The 15,950-nt window shown below is 39.8% G+C and overlaps 1 protein-coding gene across 4 annotated transcripts in view; it reads right to left on the reverse strand.

Annotated features, from left to right (window-relative positions):
* The window catches only part of CNTN5 (contactin 5), a 1,172,720-nt gene that overhangs the window by 964,170 nt on the left and 192,600 nt on the right, over window positions 1-15,950 (reverse strand). Inside the window, exon 1 of one of the 4 annotated variants that reach the window (XM_059721131.1) lies at window positions 2,840-3,103. The exons of the other annotated variants lie outside the window; for them this stretch is intronic. The gene's annotated coding sequence lies outside the window, so the exon portion shown is untranslated. Of the gene's footprint in view, window positions 1-2,839; window positions 3,104-15,950 lie in introns of those variants that run through there. 4 annotated transcript variants of the gene reach the window in all.

Below are 15,950 nucleotides of genomic sequence, written 5' to 3' on the forward strand. Positions count from 1 at the left end.
CCTAACTTGCAACAGGTGAAGCAGGGGAATGAGGGCACTCACAATGTTCTGCCACTAAAAAGACAAGGAGTAGTTTGTTAAATACACTTGAGAAAGGAAAAGAAGAGGACCATGACAGAAGAAGGCAAAACCACTCACAGTCCATACCAGTCTGACCCTCACAGTCCATACCAATTCCTTCCAAATCTTAAATGTGATCCATCTGACCCTGAACAAAGGAGCAAGGCCTTCTAGCCAGGAACACCTGTTTCCTAAGTCCCAGCCAGAACATCAGTACAACCTAGACAAAAGACCCAGCCAGCCTTGTCCGAAATCAGCACTCAACGCATCTGAGTAAGGCAAAAGAAAACCCCCTGACACCAGTAGCAAAAGAAGGGCAGAAAACAGCCCCATATGGCAACCAGCAAAGCTTGGCAGCGTGGAAAATCCCTTCTCCCATCACTGCGATTTGGTTAGGCAAAATCATACCCCTCAACACCCCCCTAAATGGAGAGCCACAACTCCCCTTTCTGTCCTTCTATCCTGTCCATAAACTTGTCCCAGCTCCTTTAATCTTGTTTCATAACTAAACTGGTCATGGAGATCTTCTTAATTCTCCTGTTGCTTACTAAGATCCTCTCTCATTTCCACCTGGACCCTCTAATTTCCATTTTGCATGACCCTTAAGTATCTTGTGTCCTGGAGGGGGAGGAGAGGGGTGTACCAACTACTGCTCTTTACATCCCACTCCAGGCATTGCTACTTCTGAACCGTTCCAGACCAAAGCTTATCAAGCTTCTTGGATACCTCCAATGAAGGAGATTCCCTAGGTATTCTGTTCTACCATCTCACCATTCTAACAATGAAAATGTTTTTCCTGATATCCAATTGAAACCTACTATGCTATAGTTTAAGACCACTGCCATGCATCTTCCTCTCTGAAGTGAGATTGCTTGGTGACTGGCTAGAAGTGGAATGACTTTGATCAAAGTCAATAAGGTCCTCAGACAGATGTCTAAATTATCACACAGGTACAAAAATATAGGCAGATTTTAAGTTGGTTTTTACTTTTTCTGCTATTCTAAGTGTCTTTCCTCCCAGCAGTATTTAAATGAAAATAATTTCTGCATGTACAATTGACTGCATTGTATATATATATATATATATGTGAAGTGTGGATATGGAATAATTTGCTTGTGCCTGCATGTACATTTTGCATTCATAATGTAGGCATCTATTTTTCAAAACTTTAAGACTAACTGCAGCACATGCACATACTGGTATGTATAATTAACTTTTTCTTTTCATATCTAGTGAGGTTTCAATAGTTACTGAGCAATTATTGAATTATTGAGTAACATCAGGCATGCTCACAGCATAGACTAATCTAATCAAATACTTTTTTTACACAGCCATATAAGAAGTTAAGACCAAGTTAAGAAGTGGTATAACTCTGAAGAACATATAGCTGGAGATAACTCAGTGTTTTTTATTGCAGATAGCAAAGAGGAAATGGCTAATCTGAGTTGGGGATCATTTTGCAGCTGTATTATTCTAGTGGAGCAAAAAAAGATTCTCCTCAGAGCCACTGAGAATAATCACAGCTTTGGAGCAGGGGGTAGCTAGGAGTCACAATTTGAATTCTGTACCAGGCAGCATCTTTTCAGCCATAGTGATGGAGAAAATAAACAGTTGTAGACTCTTCTGGCCCACTAACAAAACAACCTGGCCGAAGGGTAAAAAAGAGCAAACTATAAACGGGGTTGGAGGGGAAACATCATGGAAGGGGGAGGGGGTGTAGAAATTCTGTGTATGAATCAGCATGTTTTGTTCATGCTCTACTGATAACCTGCTTGTAAAAGCTACAGTGAAAGCGTATTGTATGATAATTACTATAATAATAAATTAACACACTCCCTGCTCAGGGTTAATCCTTTGGGCTTTAATTTAGATTTCTCATAACCAGGTATAATGTCGGTATTCATCTCACTGCACTTAATATATTACTTAAGATTAAGGGTCTGCATAATCAAAAATAGATGCATTTCAAACAAGTGCAGCAGAGAGTATGTCAATCTAAATCCAGCATCAGTGAGACTGCTTCAGCACGCCACACAGCAAGACTCACTTCACATCACTAAAGTAATGAAGAAAGTGAATCATTTGAATCATCTCGTGCATAAAGGTTCTCCAGCTATGAAACCTATTTAACACTGGCCATATATTCTGCATATGTCACTTGGCATCAAGAAAAATCAGTTTTGTGCCAAATTAGTCTCTCATACACTCTTAAAAATTTTCAATCAAATACCCTCTTAATATACAACTTCTTCTAAAGCTTGTTAAATTAAAAGGGGGAAAACTGTACTTAATGAACCATAAGCAGTTTCTCAGATTTAATTAAGATCATTCTACAACTTTAGAAAGATCATTATTAATAATAATAAAGTCCTATCTACACTAGCTGAAATCAAAACAAACTCATTTTTATCCAGCAACACAGAATACAGTACATGTGGAAACACATCTTTCCAGCAAAAGTAAGGATTTACATAGCCATATGTTATCCTGCGTTATTACAAAGTGTTAACATAAGTGTTGTGATCAAGGTCATGATATTAGAGTTGGACTGTCTGAAAACACAGCTTGGATCACTGTGCCACAGAGAGAAGATCCCAGAGATTTGACATTTAGATAGAACATTACCTCCACGTAGGTTAACTTAAATTTCTTTCTGAAATCAAGTAATCACTCTATACATTTCTTTCAATCATTCACATATTATTAAGGATGTTCAATAACATAAAACCACAAACAGAGACCATAGAAGAGACAGTGTCCTTATAATATAATTGGTTACCTGAATTACTTTGGTTGTGTGGAATACAATCAAGTGCAAAAACTTTCACAGCTTCTCCTTAACAGAAAACAGTGGTTGTTAGCAATCCAGCATGCTAGGAAGATACAGTAGCTGAATAGGTAGGGTAGAATTCAGTGCCTATGATACAATTATTACACTAGCAATTACTTCATATTTGTTCATCCTTAGGGTATTAATTTACTTGCTCTGACTATACAAAACAGTTTTTAGTGGTTTACCCCTTCGAGAGCTGTCATTGTAATTATTCCATATGGTGCTACCAGCAAGTTCTTCCCACATACTTTTTACAGTCAGTTTTATTTTGGATGTATCCAAATAAGTCAGTCCACATGAAACATTATTAGACAAAGAAGTGACTCTTCTTTGTTATCAGACTGTATGAAAGAGAGAAATTCTTTTTCAGGTTTCAAAAGTTGGCCCTGTTCTGAATTGGAACAGAACACAAAAAACAAAGAGGAAAAAAATGTTTGTGAAGGAAAATTCCTAAGTAACCTTTTCAGATCAACTGAAAAACTGTTTCATTTTGTTTTTGACTCCTTTGAATTAGTTGGACATTTTTTCCATTCTAGCTTTCGTCAAAAATAAAGTTCTGATAAAAGCAACCCAAATTCATGTATGTTGCTATGGAATATGATTCTGTTAAAGTTTCCTAAGCCAGTTCTTCTTTTACAGATTTCTGTCTAATTATAAAATGAAATGACCCAGTGACTAATCAATATAATGAAAACGAAGAATTTAGTCTCCTAAATTGGAAAGTCCTCAGTAAGGATGGCTCAGTGCTAGACTCCAGCCTGTAACTTAAAATATCTGGGTTCAACTCTTCTAAAATACTGTCTTACTATTTATTCCCTTGGGGGCACAGGAATATGAGCTAGTTAAATGGGTAGAGATTTACCACATGTTAGATACGCCACAGTAACTATACATTCTCTTGCCCTCTGCTAGATGAAAGTTAGTTTGCATGGATCAAAACTGGCTAGGAAGGAGAAAATAATGAATGAGAGATCAACAATAGTTTAAAGGTTAACAGTTGGTACCTTAAGATACTGTGCTGTGTAAAGGGAACAGCAGCAATGTAGCAAAATTTACAATTTTAACACAAGCTAGTCAGGAGAAGAGAAGAAAGAGAGGAACCAGGGCTGTGCAAAGCTTTGGGTGCTGATTCAATTTGGAAGAGGTTAGGCCTGATTTGGTGGCCAAATTTCTGAATCCAAATCAAATCGAGAGACCAATAAAAAGGTCTGAATCAATTCAGAGCATCCAAATAGATTCGGAAAAGATTCAGAGGAAGATTCAGAGATTTGGGCAGTCCCTGCTTGTTGCCAGAGGGAGCTGGACCTGGGCTCCATGCCAGTAAGTAGGGGGTGGGGGTGGGGGAACGCCCACTAGGCCCCATCCCTTGCCTACTCCCCCAGCCCCCATTAGCACCCCCCAAAACCCACCTGCTCTCCCAGCCCTGTCAACGGCTGCCCTGCCTGGCCCCAGCATCCTGGCTCTTAAAAAAAAAAAAAAAAAAGCCCCGCACTCACTGGCTCCTGCCAGGCCAGGGTGGGGGGTGATCCCTGCTGCCCCCCACTGCCCTGCGCTGTGTCGGGGGGATCTGTCATGAGCTCCCATCCCCTGCCCGCTCTCCCAGCCCTGTCAATGGCTGACCTGCCCAGCCCTAGTGTCCCAGCCCTCTTTTTAAGAGCTGAGATGCTGGGGCTAGGAGAGGCAGCCATTGACGGGGCTGGGAGAGTGGACGGGGGATGGGGCCTGTTTGAGTCAGAGATTCAACCTATTTGGCAGTAGCCAAATCTCTGAATCAGATTCAGCTGAACTGATTTGGGACAGTCACCGAATTGAATCACTGTCCCCGGAATCGGCCGAATCCAGATCTGAAGCCAATGCTAGCCACTTTGCACAGGACTAGAAGAAACTCCAGAAAAAGATGCACAGATTAGGTGAAAAGGCAATGTGAAAACAAATGAAATCAAATGAACAAAGGAATAAGGTTTGTAAATGCACGTTGGAGGGGGAAATGAACTACTAGTACAACTTACAGGATTTTGACAAGGGAATTATTTTACAGAGCTTAGAGCAGACCTCTTCTAAATGTGCAACTTAGAGCAAAAAAAAAAAAAAAAATGCATGATATTAGGAAGCATAAGAAACAGGATAACAAAAATAAAAGACTATCCAATATTCTTATTCATTATCAAGAATACAAAGAACATCAACATGCCATTATTTAAATCACAGATACAGTTCCATCTGCTTATAATATATGCCAGTGGTTCTCAACCTTTTTGGCCTTGAGGCACCCCTTGTTGAACTTGAGGCACTTTTACATAACTTTTGTGAATTGAATGGTACCTAATTTAAAAAATGAATGTATATATTACAGTGCTTATCTCCTTGCAGAGGAACTGGATAGTGGGTATGGAGTATCTGCCAGGAAGGAACAAACTTGAACCTAGGCTTATCTGCTTATTATCTCACAAAGAAAAAGGATCTCTTCAAGGACCCATAAGGTGCTACAATACCCTGGTTGAGAATTACTGCGGTTCTCATGACCCAGTCCCCTTAAAGATGTTAAACAACAAGAGGAGGTACTGAGAGGAAGAATAAGGAAGATCAAGGGCAAGGAAATGCTCTCATAGAAAAAAATGCAAAACAGGAACTGTATAGAATGTCTATGAAAATAAAGGAAACTGCAATTATTTTGTTAATTATTACTCTTCTGCTTGCATTTGCTAATTTAAACATTGGTACTTTCTATTCACACTATCCTAAATGGATCTTTTCAAAGGTTACATGACCATTAACTTACAATCCCTGCTAGAGTTCTGCAACACAGATGTTAAATTCCTATGTCAGATGACCCTTGCTGCAGTCTTGCAGGCTGAAAAATAACACCTCCAAATTAGGTCACGGAAGATGAGATTCAATATTTTACCTATTCAGTCTGAATGAACAGTGCATGTGTCTCTTTATCCAAGCCAGAATGAGGCTGCTGAGCTAGTGGATACAGACAGCATCTTTTGATCTTGGGACATGAAGTAGTCAGTGGCCACATCTATGTGAGCAGTGGACTGCACATTTGTTACTGAGCAGTCATTCAGTATTTGCATAACCAAGTACAAAATCACTGCATGGTAATCAGCATTACTGCACAGTACTTTCCCTGCACATTTTTTTACAGACACTACTGCACAGTAGCATCACATAAAATTCTGCCTAGTGAAACACCCCGTAGTATCAAATTAATAAGTGAATCAGTGATGTCATTTGTATGCTCCAAAAACTGAACTTCTCCTGTTCTCAATCTAAAATTTGCAGTTGTATCTTCCAGTTAATTGTGGTGTAATATTGATTGACTTTAGGGTTTTTTTAGGACTTTCTGAGTGTACCAGTTGAATTACATGGTGGTTTCATGATCCATTGCTTCCTAATGTCAGCCTATGCTTTGCTTCATCTGTTTTATGGTTAAAAAAAGCCTTCCACACTCTTGTTAATTGCTTCTTATTTTAGTACCTCAATAATATTTTCCAAGAGACATGGAACCTCTCTATATTCAAAAGTCTAGTTGTTGCTTCCTGAATTCTATACTAGCATTTTTCAAATACTGGCTTGAGAAGCAGCTAGAGAGTAACACAGGCCACCAGGAACTGAAGGAATTCCCTTTTAGCATCTGCTGGTCTGTGGAGCAAAAGATATTGCCTGAACCCAAGTTCTGATCTCTTGCATGACAGAGCAGCGCACTGCTGCCAGGCCAGCCATCTCTCTTGCAGGATTTCTGAGGTGGAGATTTAGTAATCAGAAAAACATTTTCATGCCTGAATGATATTGCTTTGGTGCATTTGCCCTTGAAGTGTTCTGGAAAAAAATACCCTCAATGCCTCCAAGCTATGACTGGACAATTTATAATGTTTAGGGCAGGGTGCATTCTAAATTAAATGTGAGGCATGATTTATCAACAAAATAAAATTTAAAAAGTGTGTGATTATGTTACACAAGAATAGCCATCAGTATACGGTTAAATACTATACTGTATGTCAGTCATCTACCTTGTTGGAAATTCAATGAACTGTTGGATCAATATTTTCCAAACTGTCAGTCATAAAATAAGTAAATACAATTCTTTTGACAAAACAAGGTAGAAAGTCTCCCAGTGTACAGATACGACACATCACACATTGCAGCAGTTTTCATGTTCTGAAGCAAAACAACTCCACAGTCAAATACTCATGTGCCAGATGCACAAACTGTATGCATGCGGCTGCTGAGCTGTCTGCAGAACACAGCACAGGTCATTTCCTTTACTTAAGGGTATTGGGGAGAGGTCTACAAACCAGAAACCAAGTGTGTTCATTTTTGCAGTTCAGAATTTTTTTCTTCTTCCCACTCCCTGCTCACTTTTTAATTTTCTCTTCTTCTACTTACAAATTGCTCCTGCAACAAGTACTGATGCAAGTCCTGACAGTGTTCTTGTCAGACAAAGAACTAATTTTGGGGGTAATGGGTAACAGGAAAAAGGGTGGAAAGGTGTTAGATTTTTCCTCTTTAGGTTATACTTATTTTGGTAAATGATACAGAAGAAAAGTTAAAGATTACTGAAGCATCCCAGTTCAACTATAGGACCAAAATGTAGGCAGTAGGCATTATTATTCCTCTCTCTCTCTCTCTCTCTCTCTCTCTGTTTGTCAGAATTGCAGAGTTGGAATGTCAGAATTCCAGACTAGGCTTCTGAGACCAGTAACTTATCTTTAGGCAGTGGCTAGAAAAAAGATGCTCAGAACAAGAAGCAAACAGACCTGTGATAGTCTAACTCTTGCAAAAGGTTTCCTATTGCTTTTTAATGAGACTGGCTTAACCTTGAAGGACAAAGCTTGAAATCTTTTCTCTACATTTACAAAAAGCTGATGAATCCTGGGTATTTTGTACCTATACCAATACTTTACCAATTGAATTATATGTCATGTTTTATATTTCTGTCATATCCTATACCACTTATTTCCACATTCTAATTATACAAAAAAAAAAAAAAATCAACCCAAACTCCCAAAGTTTAATGTGTTTTGGATTTCCCACCTTTCTGTCAGGATGCTTTTAAGCTTTCCTCAAAGGCACTGGGTGTTAGCTATAGCCAAGGCTAGGGACTGACTGCGGTGTGCCAATGCTCCTGCTAGGACCAAAACCAGAAGTTTCTAGCTAAAGCATCTTGCCCTTCCACTAGGGGTAAGGCTGATTGCCATATTTGGCTAGGGACAGATATTCAAAAAGCCTGAGCCTGAATTGATTCAATCTTGATAGATTAGTCTAACCTGGTGAGGGTGAACCGGTTTGTAAGTTCACAGACATCCCAGACATGCAGGCACAGGCCTGCAGTGGCTCAGGCTAGAAGCTGTGGGGATGCTAGAGCAACCCTCCTATCCCTTTCACAGCACTGAGCTGAGGCGGGCCATGGCCAGACCCCAGCAGGATGCTCTGATTAGCCCAGCAGAGAATTGATAACAGTGTTTATCACCTCATTAAGAAAACAACAGAGGAATATTACCTGTTGATTCAGCAGGGACCTAAGCCAGCATGTGGTTTGTTAGCTAATACACACACACTTCCTCAGCAAGGCAGAGGGGAGGGGGTGATTCCTGTTTAGCAGGGGGGGACAGCCTGCAGTCTCTGGACCTGCAGCCAAGGAGCAGAGGGGAGACGTCAGCCCTGCTATGGAGCCGAGAGCCCCACCCAGCCCAGAGAGCATGCTGGGATGCTGGGGGTGTCTGGTTTATCTTAAACCAGCAAGGGGTCTGGGACAGACATTGCATAAACTGTTTTGACCCCAAATCAATTAAGTTTGATACTACATTCAACCAGGTTTATCTCAAACCAGTTTCAGCCGTTTTCAAACTGGTTTATGTGCACTGAACATCTGTTCTGTTACAGGCTTAAATCAGTTTCTGATCACTTAAACCACTTTATGGGTAATGTCTGTCCCTAGCCTTTGAGGTCAGGAAGAAATTTTACTCCATGGTCAGATTAGTATGGACAGCGGGGGGGTTTGCCTTCCTCTGTAGCAGGGATCCTCTACCTAGAATCTCCTGAGTATATACTGACAACATTTCAAAGAAGCAGGACTCTGGCGCCTGTGGGTCCCCTTCTTTATCTGTGGCAGGTTCGGATGCTAGGTCCTTCTTGTGTTAGGCTTGATGGTAGTCTTATGTAGAGTTTTGATTATGTAGAGTTTAGATAGGAATGACCCTGCCTCAAGCAAGGGGTTGGACGAGGTGTCCTTCTAAGACTAGTTCTCTATGATTCTCTATGACAACAGTAGCTCACTCATGTTTTACATCCATAGAAGAGAGTTGGGATGATGACTGCATTGTAAACATGGATTATGTCTTTCTGGAGATCATAATGAATAAAGACATACTAAAACAATTTTCCAAAGGAGGCACATGTGTGCCTGATCCTGTGTTGGTTCTCCACATCAACGTTCACTCTCTGAGAGAGGTAGCTACTGAGGTAGGGAAAATGTTTGAGCTTAAACATCAGATGTGGAGGAAGAGTGATTTGGACAACGAATCTGATGGCTAAAGTTCCCCTTGATTGGTATTTGTTTTCTGGCTGTCAGCCATTTTCTCATCTATGACTAAACTTCATACTTCTCACATTATGATTCCTTAGTTTTATTAAGGGCCTAGGACTTTATCAAAAGATTTCTGAAAATCTAAAATGATAATACGTTCTCTTTTACAATCTATTTTTATCACATCAAAATTTCAGTGAACTGAAGAACTAAGATTGTACTGAACAAAACCTAAGCTGGTCTGGCTTAAAATGTTTGGAGTTTTTTTCAGGCTGGATTTGGGTACACAGTTCCCTCAGGTATTTTTGAAATTTCCAGCCTACCTTAAATTACATAGGATTGGACTACAGCCCACTACTTTGGGATTCAAATGATGATTCCTTTAGAATGAGGAACAATAATTATTACCCTGTCAGCCAACATTATAGGAGATAATTTTAATAAGAGACTGAATATGTGATTCTCCAAAATACCCTGAAGGCATATGTAGCATCCCATTCAGATAGGGTTTTTGTACTCTATTTCAAATTTGTGTCTATCTCAACATTTTCTATCTTACCACTAGAGATGGGTAGAAAATGTTCCTTTCCCACAAAAATGTTCAAGCATTAAAATATTTTTCCTAGTCTGAATGAGGAGGTAGACAAGATATTTTGTGCTTTTTCATGGAAAAACAATCACCCTAAAACATCAATAAGCTGATGTTTTGCCATTCATGTAGGAAACGCAGCTCCAAGCATCTGTTCAGCCTGATACTCAGGAGAGACCATTTAAAAAAAATCAGAAAATGACTGTCCATTTATACTTGCTCTACTTCAATATGGAAATAAGAAAATCCTGTTACAAAAATCATTTCATTAAACTGCAGGTGAAACTGTAAGTGAGACTAGGGGACTGCCGAAAACCTACCTTTGTCTGGAATCTTTTGGCTTTGTATAGTAACTTCCCACTTCATTTCTTAGCTCTTGTTTATTTGCTAATTTTAAATAGCCTTCAAGATCTGCCAGTTCCTCCATGAAAATACAGTTGTTTGGCTGCTGAATGTTTGCATGAATGGAACTGTATTGGAATTAAAAATGCTTCATACGGCAATGTCATCATTATAAACATTTATTGAGCTAGGTGCAGTAATCTGAAATAAACCTTCCTACCAGGAGATAACACACATTTGTCTAATGTGAATTAAATAACCTAATCTTTGTCTGGAGCCAAAAGATTTTTTATTTGTTTGTTTTTAGTGTGGATAGAAATGGATATAGAAAGACTACTTCGGGAATTGTAATTTTATTTTTTGCTACAATGATTTAATAATCTTACATTAATTTTAGACAGAGAAATACTTTGTAATGCATGAGTTAATTATTATTGATTTTTTTCATGTTCACTGAATTGACAGTACATAAGGGGCGTGTCTACACGAGGTGTTTACTACAGAGCTACCTAACTGGCTCCACAGTAAAGTCTCTGTGTCTGCATGTGTGGCCCTCTCTATGTGGCCCTATAAGGTCACAGTAAACTAATATACACCACTGTAGGTTAGCACTTGTAAATACAAGTACTATTTTGCAGTGGCATTCTTTAGTGTGCAGCAATGCACATGTAGATGTTGATAGGGCTGGCTAGGGCATGAGGGTGCTTCAGTGCAGGAGACCCCACAGGTTCCCTGCCAGCTAGGACTGCTCCAACCCAGCTCAACATGCTGCAGTTCTGCATGCACATATAAACCTGGCACCTGGAAGCAATAAATTCTAGTGTCATTTGTGCTAGAGTTTATTGGTCGGTGCCAATAACACATGGAGATGCACCCAAGTACTATAATTCCATTTTGTATTAATGGAAATACAGCAAACTAGAATTACTAGATGCTAACAAAGAGCAAAAGGGTCCAAACCCCCAAACTTTACTGACAATTCAATATGGTTCAGTGAACTTCCTTTTAAATTAATTCCGTGTTTATTTGATTTCATATTTAAAACTTGGTTCATGAAGTGCAGTTCATAGGGTCATCTGTGAAAAGTGGTTTGTAAATTCCATTTGAGGATCAGGCCTGAGAGACCAGAGACAGGTGGTGTTCTGTTCTTGTCTTTGATAGATTTTTGGTGTGAGCTCATTCTGGTGCACCGTTGTTCCTTGGTGTCTCCACGTAAGTTCCATCAAGGCACTTGGTGTCCTGATGGAGATATGTATTGTATTGTGAAGATATCTCCATACTGGAGATACTGTTGTCAGGTTTTGCATGTCTTGTCATGGCATGGCCTGGATCCATTTGGTATGTTTTGGGCTGTAGGAAGTTGACTTCTGGTGATGAGGTTAGAAGATTCAGTGTTTGTTTGAATTTACAAACCATTTTTCACAGACAAGCCTATGAACTGCACTTCATCAACTTCCTAGGTACAGAAACTCATGGAATCAATATAGATATTGGAATTCTGACACACTACAACCTGCCAGACATCTGACACCCCAGGTACCTCTCCACTTTTACCTGCTACATCCTCCTTCCCCCTACCCCAGCCTGCCCCTCACCCCCTGACACCTCCATTTCCATTTTCACTGACTGGCATTCTTGCCTGCACTGCATGGCAGCCTCTGGCTTCTTTACTATTCCTTCCATCCAGGAACAGCACACACGCATACCAACTGCAGGTGCTTCCTCAGCCTGACAAAGAGTTTTTCAATCGAAAACTTTCTAAGATATATTTCTGTAACTATTCAGTTGGTCTGCTAAAAGATACCAGATCAAATTGACCCAAAGAACCTTGTCTGCTAGTGCCATGTCCTTAGACCAACACCCCTAGAACGTGTCCCCGGTCAGCTGACCAGAAGGACGTGAAGCCCTGGGCACATCTAAGCCCCAGGGCTGGGGCTGGCACGGAGAGTTCTCTGGCAGCTGCTGGAGAAGAAGCTCCTGCAGGAGAGGAAAGAAAGGCTCTGTGACAGTTTGGCTGCCTAAGATGCTTCTAGTGCTATTGTGCTACTTATTAAGTTATACCTGTTGTCATTTAAAGTGGTGGACCAGACTAAGACTATAGGGGAGGAGGAGGCTTCATTGGGGCACTCTACTGTGTCGTGTAGAGACCCCAGTGCCAGTGAGGGCACGCCTTAACACACACACAAAATCACACATGTTACGAGTGTTGCTTGTAGGGAGGTTGAGGTGTGGTTTCCCAGAAACCTCTGTGTCTATTTCCTTGAAACCTGATGGCTTCATGGACTCAGCAGGGGCTAGCATGCCTGCAGTTTTTACCCTGCTGTGACTTAACATACACGTCACATGAGTTTTGCTTTAAAAAATTTGAGGTGCAGTTTCCCAGAAACCCCTGCACCTATCTCCTTGAAAGTTGGCAGGCTTCATGCCCTCAGAAGGGGCTACCATCTTTGCTGTTTTCATCCAAATCTGCCAAAAAATGATAAGGTTAAAGGGAGTTTTGTACTTCCCCATGATAGCCTATGGGCAAAATGTCGAAACAGCGTTGAAACAGTTTTGACGAAACAAAACAGAACCGTGCTTCAAAACAAAACAAAACGAAGCCTGAAATGAAACACTGTCCTGGCAAATGGGCAAAAGAGAAGTTGAAACAAAACGGTGCTGTTTCGCACAGCCCTGCTAGTTATATCTATTTTTTAAAAGTTTATAAACAGGTGAGTAAAAACACCTTATAGGAGCATTTACCAAGATATTTAAAATACGCATATTTAAAAAAATAAAATGTTTTCAAATTTAGTGGCATATTCCAGATTGAAAATTAATGTAAGATATATAATAGTGCATGCAAGAACTTCAAGCTATTGAACATGAATCACCAATTTTTCCCTGATTATTTGTGTCCTCTTCTTGTTTACATCTAATATTTTACTTCCCAAGGGAAGTAGGATATATAAAGCTTCCCTGGACATGAGGACATAGCTGGGATTGATTTGTGATTTAGTTGGTACATCTATATGCTAAAGCAAGTACTAAATGACTGTGCAGTGCCAAATGTACGGGCAGGGGTAGGTGTAGATATGCTCAGTTACAACTGGAACCCTACTTTCCCTGTTGCTATGGAAATGAAATAAGGTTTGCCATTTTTTCCTGATATAGCTTACTTCTTAGGTAAACCATCCATAACAATGTACAGTGGGCACCAAGATATCATTTCCTATTCCATGCAAACAGCAAACAGCTAGAACCTTGACTCTCAACTACTCCAATATTTTAGCCAGCACAGCTGAACTAATGCAACGAGGTCAGTATGCTGCTTCAGGAAGAGGCCTAGCACATATTAATCGCCAGATAAAGCAAAGAGCTTAGACCAGACTGTTCCTCTAGGTTTTGATTCACTATCCTTCCATTATGATTCATATTTAACAACCTGGAGCCCATCCTGGAAGAAAAATATAGATGCTACTACAGTTTAAATGATAATTAGCCACAATAATAAAATGTTACAAAATTACAAATTTTAAAATGCAACATTCAGTAACAATGCATGGAAATCAGTTAAATCTATTAGGGTGTGTCTACACAAGACACTACAGCGCTGTAGCGTCCGCTGGCAAAAACCATGACACCACCACTATGTTGCCATAGCAATGCATTCCCTCTTTATAGCATGTTGCTATGTCGACGTAGTGGCCTAAAATAACCATGATATCCATTCTCTCTGTAATTGTCCTTCAGGTATTTGAAAACTGTTATCAAATCCCCTGCAGTTTTCTCTTCTCCAAACTAAATAACCTTAGCTCTTTCAGCATTCCCTCATAAATCTTGCTTCCAAGGCCCCTAATTGTTTTTGTTGCTCTCCACTGGACTCTTCCTAATCTGTTCACATCTTTCTTGAGGTGTGGGGCCTAAATTGAACACAGTTCTCCAAGTGAGGTCTCACCAGTGCTGAATAGAGTGGAAGGACCTGATTTGCAAGTGAGCTTCCTGTTAATACAACCCAATATGCTTTTTGCTTTCTTTCTAACAAGAGCATACTGTTGGCTCATTTTCAATTTATGGTCAACCAGAACCCCCAAAATATTCTCTGCAGTACTGCAGCCCAGCCAATCATTCTCCAGTCCATATCTGTGCATGTAATTATTCCATTCCAAATTCAGAATTTTGCACTTGTTCTCATGAATTCTATCTGATTGATTTTGGATACTTTCTCCAGTTTATCCAGGTCATTCTGGATCCTAACCCTACTCTCCCGAGTATCTGCAACTCAATCCAATTTATCATCCACAAATTTGCTAAGCATGCTCTCAATCCCATCATCCAAATCATTATTGGATATTGTTAACCATATCAGATCCAGAACAGACCCCGTGGGAACCTCACTTGATACCTCCTTCCAACTAGAAATTGAGCCATTGATAACTGCTCATTTAGTACGATGATCCAACCCATTATGTGTCCACCTTACCATATTTTTCATCTAGTCTATATTTCTTTAGCTTGTTAATGAGAATGCCATGGGAGACACTGTCAAAACTTTTGCCAAAGTCAAGGTATGTCACATCCACTCATCTCCTCCCATTTACAGAGTCTGTCACCTTATCATAGAAGGAAAACAAATTGGTCAAGCATAACTTGCTTTATGTGCATCCATGCTGACTGCCCATGATCACCTTGTCCTCCTTTAGGTGGTTCACAATAGGTTCCTTGAGGACCTGCTCCAAAGATCTTTCCAGACATTAAGGTCATACTGCTGGATATATAATTCCTTGGATTCTCCTTTTTCACTTTCTTAAAGTTGGGTGTATATTTGTCCTTTTCCAATCAATTCGGACTTCACCTGCTCTCCATGATTTCTCAAAGACAAATCTGTATTCTAAATGAACTGGGAACACTCTTTTCTAGTTTTTCCAATAAGGCACCTTTATTTATTGAAATAAGACCTAATAAATGTCCTTCTCTCCCATTCTGAGAGGAGAGATATTCATTTAAGTTTATCAGTGCAATTCCATAGATTGAAAGCAAGCTCTCCACTCTGATATAGCTGATGTGCATTCTAGGAGGTGAGGGAAGTGGGGACAGCTTTCAACTCTAAAAGCTTAAATGAAGTCAAAAGGAGCAGACTGGCAGTGTCAAATGTTGAAAACTTGCTTGAGAACAGAAGGGAAAAATCTTTTCTTGAATTCCTAGTTACACTAATGCCCTGCAGAAATGCATTTGAGTGGCTATGTTGCCTGTTTTTTGAGATTCTATCTCCTTCCATAACATGACTTTTCCTGACACTACTGCAATGCACATATGCATTAATGTGCTGAAGTCATGCTTTATCTTTTGTCCTATAAAAATGTTTCCGTTCTGCAAGAGCAAATTTCTTAAATATTTCAAATGCAGTTCTTCTCTAAATATTAATTCTAATAAAGAGCACCTGAAAAATATATCTTCATGCCTCAGTAATTTGCCAATGAAATATGCTCAGGTTACAAATAATTATTTTTTCTCCTCCCTTAGGTCCTCACTCTGAAAACTTTATTTTGGTTGTATATCAATATTGGAAGGCACTGGGGCAGGCTGTATTTTTGGCCCCCATTTACACCACTGAA

Source organism: Alligator mississippiensis, chromosome 1 (genome assembly GCF_030867095.1).
Source record: "Alligator mississippiensis isolate rAllMis1 chromosome 1, rAllMis1, whole genome shotgun sequence".
Lineage (NCBI taxonomy): Eukaryota > Metazoa > Chordata > Crocodylia > Alligatoridae > Alligator > Alligator mississippiensis.